Below are 8193 nucleotides of genomic sequence, written 5' to 3'. Positions count from 1 at the left end.
AGAAAGAAGGGAGTTGCAGTGAATTTGAGAGCACTGGCTCACAGTTTCTCATACTCAATTGGCAGAATTGGTCTCATTGTGTGTCCCAAAAAGAAATGTCATTTCATGGGACATTTGGGCTTTTATTTCAATGCTCATAAGTATTTGTAGCTTTTGCACCAATATATCTTTCAAGGGCTGAAAAGACAAGCAACTTTCTTTTTTTCCTCTTTTTTATTGTAACTTTTTATTTACAAGATATATGCATGAGTAATTTTTCAGCATTGATCTTTGCAAAACCTTCTGTTCCAACTTTTCCCCTCCTCCCCCTCCACCCCCTCCTCTAGATGGCATGTAGTCCCATACATGTTAAATATGTTAAACTATATGTTAAATACAGTATATGTATACATATTTATACAATTATCTTGTTCCACAAGAAAAATCAGATTTAGAAAGAAGGTAAAAATAACTGGAGAGGGAAACAAAAATGCAGTGGAAGTGGAAGGAGTGGGAATGCTATGTTGCGATCCACACTCATTTCCCATAGTTCTTTTGCTGGGTGTAGCTGATTGTCTTCATTATTGAACAATTGGAATTGATTTGGATCCTCTCATTGTTGAAGATGGCCATGTCCATCAGAACTGATCATCATGTAGTATTATTGTTGAAGTGTATTATGATCTCCTGGTTCTGCTCATTTCACTTAGTTCATGTAAGTCTCTCCAGGCCTTTCTGAAATCATCCTGCTGGTCATTTCTTACAGAACAATAATATTCCATAATATTCACATACCACAATTTATTCAGCCATTCTCCAATTGTTGGGCATCCACTCAGTTTCCAGTTTCTTCCACTACAAAGGGGCTGCCACAAACATTTTGGCACATACAGGTCCCTTTCCCTTCTTTAAGCTCTCTTTGGGGTATAAGCCCAGTAGAAACACTGCTGGATCAAAGGGTATGCACAGTTTGATAATTTTTTGGACATAGTTCCAAACTGCTCTCCAGAATGGTTGGATCCTTTCACAACTCCACCAACAATGTATTAATATCCCAGTTTTCCCACATCGCCTCCAACATTCATCATTATCTTTTCCTGTCATCCTAGTCAATGTGAGAGGTGTGTAGTGGTATCTCAGAGTAAGACAAGAAAATCAAAAGAACTCAGTAAGACCCTTTAAATCCAACCAACATATTCTATGGTACTTATTGATTTCAACATAAAGATGGGAATTGATTGGGGATGATGAGAAATATATTGAAAAATGGTGTACGAATTAGGAACTGGAGAGGTCAATGACTTGTCAACTATCCAGAAGCCTCTTATCTCTAAATTATGAATCTATTCTTCTAGAAAAGAATCAGTAGGGGCAGCTAATTGAAGCAGTGGATACAGCAACAGCTCTGAAGTCAGAAGGACCTGAGCTCAAATCTGGCCTCAGACACTTAAACTGCCTGATTCTGTGATCCCGGATAAGTCACTTAATCCCAATTGCCTCAGGGAAAAAAAAAGAATCAGTAGTGTGATTGTTAGCTTTTCCATAACTATTTTTCACTTTCCTTCCATGCTATAAGAGATAGTTTAAGGGCAAAGGAAATGTATGTTTAGAGATGAAGCTGATGGAAAAATAAAAAGTAGCAATTAAAATTGAAACAAAAGAGAAAAAGAAATTTAAAAAGAAAAGAATTGGTAAGTACTATACACAATGAGGACCAAATAGCATCACAAAATACAATTTATAATATGATATACATAGGAAACAACTCTTTAGTGATGCAGGAATCATTCCTGAGTCAGTTGTCTAGGTACAATCAAATAACTCACTTATTAAAGCAAAGATCCAAATTAGTACCAAGAAGAATGTATAAAAATGAGAAAAGTTATAACATGCTACTAAAACAACACAACTCAATTTTGACCTATTCAAATGAATTATTGATAATGAAAATTTGTTATAGTTAATCAAGTCAAAGTTAATTAAGTCTAACTTATTGATATCAGAGAGTGAAACACACTGGCAGGGGCTTTTCTGCTATAGTACAACCCAGAGGGGAGCTGCCTTTGGGGAATCCAGCTTGTCAGTGTGAGTGAAGCATGGGATAAAGCCTCCAGAATCTACAAAGGCTACACTAGTATTAAATAATTACAAAGAACATTAGCTACAACTAACCTAAGTGCTTACATAAATACAATTTTAATGACAATTACTTACATTCATATTGAAGGAATCCTTGAGGTTGGTGTGATATTAGTATGGAAAAGGCAAACTTTTGCAAACTATTTCCCCAAAAATCCTACATCTTTACTATTATATAATGGATTGATAGATTTAGTGAATAAAAGATCTCCCAATGCTTATTGACTGCTTATCGCAAAAACCATTTGTTTCAGTAGAGTCAAACACTACTTTAAATGTTCTCTTCCAACAAGTTATCTCCCATTCATATATGAGATCATTCTAAATCTCTTGAAAGATACTGCAACAGAGATCATCTTATTCGATGGCCTTCTGATTGTGGACATAAGACCAGCCAAAACATGGGGAACTTAGACGAACAAGGGGGGCAGGCAGAGATGAGTTGCCTTCCTGTTGTTGGAGGCAACATCTGGAGAGATGAGCAGAGAGGTCCACATCCCTATGTACCATTCAGTATTTTTGTTTTATATATTTATAGAAACCATGTATAGGATTCCTCAAATTCTCAGGGCAGTTTGAAGCCTTGATAGTTTAAATTAGCTATCAAAAATAAAAAGGCGATTTGCATTTTTTGGTTTTCTCCACCTCATTGAGCCCCATTAAATAAGACAATTCTGTTCTCATCCATGGACAGATAATGGGTTTGGTCATATGTACATGCCATATATATAAGCTCTGATAGCTTAAAACTGTACTGAGACTTTTGGGGCATCCTAAATACAGAACAATATCAGATTTGGTTTTGTAAAAAAGAGATTTTTTTTAAACCATTCTTTCTTCTTATTTCAGGACATTTTAGACAGAGAGGGACATTTTCAAAAATCACTTCCCCAAAAGTACTTTCAAATGGATCATAGACTAGAAGGCATTGTCAGAGTGACCAATGCATCAATTTTCCTCTTGGAAGTCAGACAACAAATATTTGTAAAGGGCCTACTATATGTTAGATACTATGCAAAGCACTAGGGATACAAATATGAAGAGTCCCTGCCTTCAAGGAACTTTCAATCCATAGAAGACAAGACACAAAAGGAAGCTCTCATTGTCTCTGTCTCTGAATATCTCTGTCTCTCTCTCTTTTTCTCTGCCTACCCTCCCATGTGAAAGGTACCCTATATGGGTTGACGCAAAAGTTCAAAGGGGTGAAACCTGGTGAGAAAGGACTGTCTTATCAGTTCTGCCTAATGAATTTCTTTTTTTCCTAAAGATCCCTGTGGAAAGAGATTCCTAAAGATCCCTGTGGAAAGAGATGCTTTAGTTTTATTTTTTTTTAGTCATTCTCTCCAGGGTTTAAGATGGGAACACTCCTGGGTTGGGTGGACCTCCACACCTAGCTCTCCTCCCAATTAATCTTCCAAGCTTGGGGTAGGAGTGGGAGGGGGTTTGGGAAGTCCCCTGAAGCAGATCTGTGTGGGCTTTCTTCCCTTCCTCTGAGGGAATCAGGCAGAGCCAAGACAGTTATGCTCACACATTCTGAAAGGCTCTGCTGAGACAGGGTAAAAATAAACTTTTGCATTTATCCATTATCCTAATTATCATCCAAAAGATAAGCTTGATCAGATATGAGCATCACTGAGATTGATTTGCCTAAAATAAGAATCCCATTTGCATTTTTCTGATTTTCTTTCACTTCATTTAGCCTCAGTAAATGAAAAGACCGTTCCTCTCCCCCAAGGACAGATATTGGGTATATGGTGTGTGTATGTGTATGTGTGTGTGTGTGTGTGTATGTGTGTGTGCGCGCACATGAGCACATGTGTATGCTTTCCCCCATTTGCTTATATTCCACGAGAAGAGCTTCCTGGTGATACCTTTGGCTAGGTAATGAGATAACTACTTCTTTGCATGTATCTTTGACAAAATGATTTTTTCTAATAAAGAAACTTAGAGAAGAACAATGCCCTTGAATGTCAGAACACCGATCCTGAAATCAGAAGCCCTTAGGATTGCTATCATCCTAGTTCTTCTTTACATGTGATGCTCTATTGCCAACTTCTGTGCTTTTGTATTTTCTCCTTCCCCTATTTTTTTTTCCAGTAGTCTCTTCCTATTCAAGTTTACTTTGTATCCACTTTGTATGTCTTGTATATCTGTACAATGTATAGAGTGCTGGCTCTAGAGTCTGGAGGACCTGAGTTCAAATGTGACCTCAGACACTTACCAGCTGTGTGACTTTGGATAAGTCACCCTTGTTTGCCAACACATGCCTTCTCAATGAGAATATTAATTTCTTAAGGGCAGAAAACTAATAATATTGGCTTTGTGTATTTATACTTAGTGTATGAATAGAAAATATTTTAATTGATTGATTGCCTGGGTTCCAATACCAGCTTGGCTTGACTTACTGCATGTAGTATGCTTAATTGATGTGAATATTTTAAATTAAGGTATTACTACATGGGAGCAAGCAGCATTCATACTGTATAACTTGCTTAGTCATTACCCAATCAGTGGGCATCAATTTTGCTTTCAATGCACACAATAACAAATGCTATTATTCATATTTTGAGGGAGCATGGGACCTTTCTTTAATCTCTTTGGGGCATTTGTATGTACCTAGCAGTGGCTCATCCGGCTTCTTGCCCAGCCTACTCACTCACTACGGAACAGTGGGCAAAGGAAGCTTCCTCCCTAGGGGGTTTTGAAAACCTGTTAGTCATTTGAAGGGAGTGCTTTAAATAGAGTCATTTGAAGATCTCTCTTGTATAATAACTGACATTTGTATAATGCTTTTAAATTTGCAAAGCACGTTCACATATGCTAGCATGTGAAATCCTTAAAATCACTCCAATACCAAGTTAGGTGAATGAGTATTATTAGTTGCTTTTTATGCATGAGAGAACTAAAGTTCAGGGTGGTTATATGACTTGTAAAAGGTCACAAAACTTCTTCATGACAAAGCCAATCAGTGGCAACGCTGATAAGAGACAAAGTCAATAAAAATCAAGTCTGCTATGTTCTTGCGGGTGATATAGGACTGGAGATCAACAGAGAAGATAGTGCCGGATGGAGAGATCTGGGAGTCATCGGCAGCCTTTGGTAGAGTTAATCACTCTCTTCCCTCTTCTGGACACTCTTCTTTCTTGGTTCTCCTCCTACCTGTCAGGCTCCCTTACTGGATCTTCATCTAGGGTCCACTTGTTAACTGTGGGTGTCCCCAAAGCTCTTCTCTCTGACTGTCTCACTTGGTGGTCTCATCAGTTCCCTTGGGTTCCATTATCATCTCCTTGCAGATGATTATCAAATCTATTTATCCAACCCTAACCTCTCTGCTGATTTCAAGTCTTACATCTCCAATTGTCTATCGGGCATCTCAAACTAAATGTCCTGTAGACATCTTAATATTATTATGTCCAAAACTGAACTCATTAGCTTTCCCCCCAAACCTGTCTTCCAAACTTGTACCAAGGGTATCGCCATCCTTTTAAATCATACAGACTAATACCTGAGATGCCATCCTTTATTCCTTTCTCTCCTTCCCATATGAAATTGAAAAGTTCTTGATTTTACTTTTACAACATTTCTTATGTGCCTCTTTGTAATCTGATACTGACACTACCTTTATATAGACTCTTAGGATTTTACATTTGGACTATTGCCATAGACTTTTGGTTGGTCTTCCTGCCACAAGTCTCTTTATTCAGGTGTCAAATCATCTTCCCTAAAGGTCAAGTACAATCATGATATGTCAACTTCATCTCATTCAATCAACTTCAAGGCTCCCTATCATCACCAGGATCAGATATAAAATGAACTTTTTAGTGTTCAAAGCCTTTTAGATCCTGTCCCCTCCCCACCTTTCCAGTCTAACACCTACTCTCCTCTACAATACACTCTTTTATCCCGTAACATTGACCTCCATATTTTTTTTAGATATGTAAAACATCCATATACTGACTCAGGAAGTCTTCATTGTTTATTTCTCCTCTCCCCCATGCTTAGAATATTCTCCCTCACCATCTAGACAGTAAGGTGGTACCACAGAGTAGTAGACTTGGAGTTAGGAAAACCTCAGTTCAAATGCAGCTTAGATATTTCCTATGTGACCCTGGGCAAGTCACTTAACCCCGATTGCCTCAGTTTCCTTATTTGTAAAATAAACTGTAAAATAAAATTCTGAAGAAGGAAATGACAAGCCATGTCAATATCTTTGCCAAGAACCCCAAATGGAATCATGAAAAGACTCAACTGAATAACAATTTGTACCAACTTCCCAAAGTTATTATGAGGATCAAATGAGATAGCAGTTGTAGTGCTCAGCATAATGCCTAGAACATAGTAAACACTATCTAAATGTAAGTTATAATAATAATAATTATTATTAATCTCTCTCTTTGGGCTTCCTTTACATCCCAGCTAAAATAGGACTTTCTACAAGAAAGTCCCTTAATCTTAATGTCTTTCCTCTGTCGATTATCTCCAATTAATCTTACATAGATCTTATTTGTACATAGTTGTTTGCATATTGTATCTCCCATTACATTACGAGCTTCTTGAAAGCAGGAATTATCCTTTGTCTTTCTTAGCCCAGTGCCTCACACATAGTAGGTATTTAATAAAAGTAATGATAAATGTAAATAATAGAGGCAGGTAGTTTGCATAGTGGATAGAGTACTGGACCTGGAGTAGGAATCCCTGAGTTCAAATCCAGTCTCAGATACTTGTTGGCTTTGTGCTGGTCATTTGGGCAAGTTATTACCTTTTTTTCACCTCAATGAGAAAAGAAGGAAAATTTCCTGGCATTTGATAGATAATGGCCACTAAGATCTGGTTTGGGTAATACATTTGGATAGGGTGAACCACAAAGAAGAAGAGGTTACTGAATGATGGCTATAGAGAGGGGCTGAAATAGGAGTAATATGAAATTAGTTTAGCTTAGTACTCTGATGCCAGATTGAGAAAGGATTTACAGACCACAGTGAAGAATTTGTATTTCTCTTAGAGGAAATAGAATGTTCCTGAAGATTTATAAGCAGAGAAAAGACATGGTGGGATCTGTGATTTAGGAATATTATATGAGCAGTTCTATTAAGGCTGGATTGGCCAGAGGAGAGAGAAGTCAGGAAGCTATTTTTAATAGTTTAAGTGAGAAATAATGAAATCCTGAACTAGTGTGGTAGAGGCAGGAATATAAAAGAGGGAAATGATCTATTTTAAGAGTTGAACTGGCAAAATTTTGCAGAAGATTAGAAATGCATGGTGGAAGGACAAAGGGATAATTCAGGGATTGCCTAATAATAATAAATAATAATATTGCTGATGATGGAAATGCTAATAATAACAATAGCTATCATTTGTATAGTGTGTACCATGTGTATAATGGGTAAAGGTGAAGGAAGAGTTGAAAATAACCAAGATTTTTGTCTTAAAATAGACGTGTGTAAGTAAGAATTGTGTCATCAATGTATTCAGTGGACTTGATAAATATTTATTAAGTCTTTTCCACTGAGTTTAATGCTGGGGATATGAAGACAAAGGGAAAAAATATAGCCCTTGCCCTCAAGAAGTTGACATTTTATAGGGGCGTAATATACATACATACACACACATGCAACACACACCGACATAAAGATTTTTGAGTAAAGACTGATTTTATTCATTTGATATTTAACTTTTTGATAGCTGGGCAGTGGGAAAAGTAGGAGTGGGGGTAAGCTGATAAAAAATAAAGGTGAGGGGTATGTTTTTGTGATATAAGATAGATCTTGGAAAATAAATTATCAGAAAGAATAGGTCCTGATGTTAATAAATTGCTGATGGGCCCACAAGGATTGGGAAACTGTATCACTTTCTACTTCCTAAGGGAGAGCATGTTTGCTCTGAGTCTAGACATGTGGTTGAACCAGGCTCAGCCCCAGAAGAAAGAACCTGCCTGTAATGATATGGGTTAGTCTCTCTCTCTCTCTCTCTCTCTCTCTCTCTCTCTCTCTCTCTCTCTCTCTCTCTCTCTCTCTCTGTGTCTCTCTGTCTCTGTCTCTGTCTCTGTCTCCTCTCTCTGTCTCTGTCTCTGTCTCT

This window comes from Sminthopsis crassicaudata, chromosome 4, assembly GCF_048593235.1.
Source record: "Sminthopsis crassicaudata isolate SCR6 chromosome 4, ASM4859323v1, whole genome shotgun sequence".
Taxonomy (NCBI): domain Eukaryota; kingdom Metazoa; phylum Chordata; class Mammalia; order Dasyuromorphia; family Dasyuridae; genus Sminthopsis; species Sminthopsis crassicaudata.
This window is presented reverse-complemented; position numbering follows the sequence as displayed.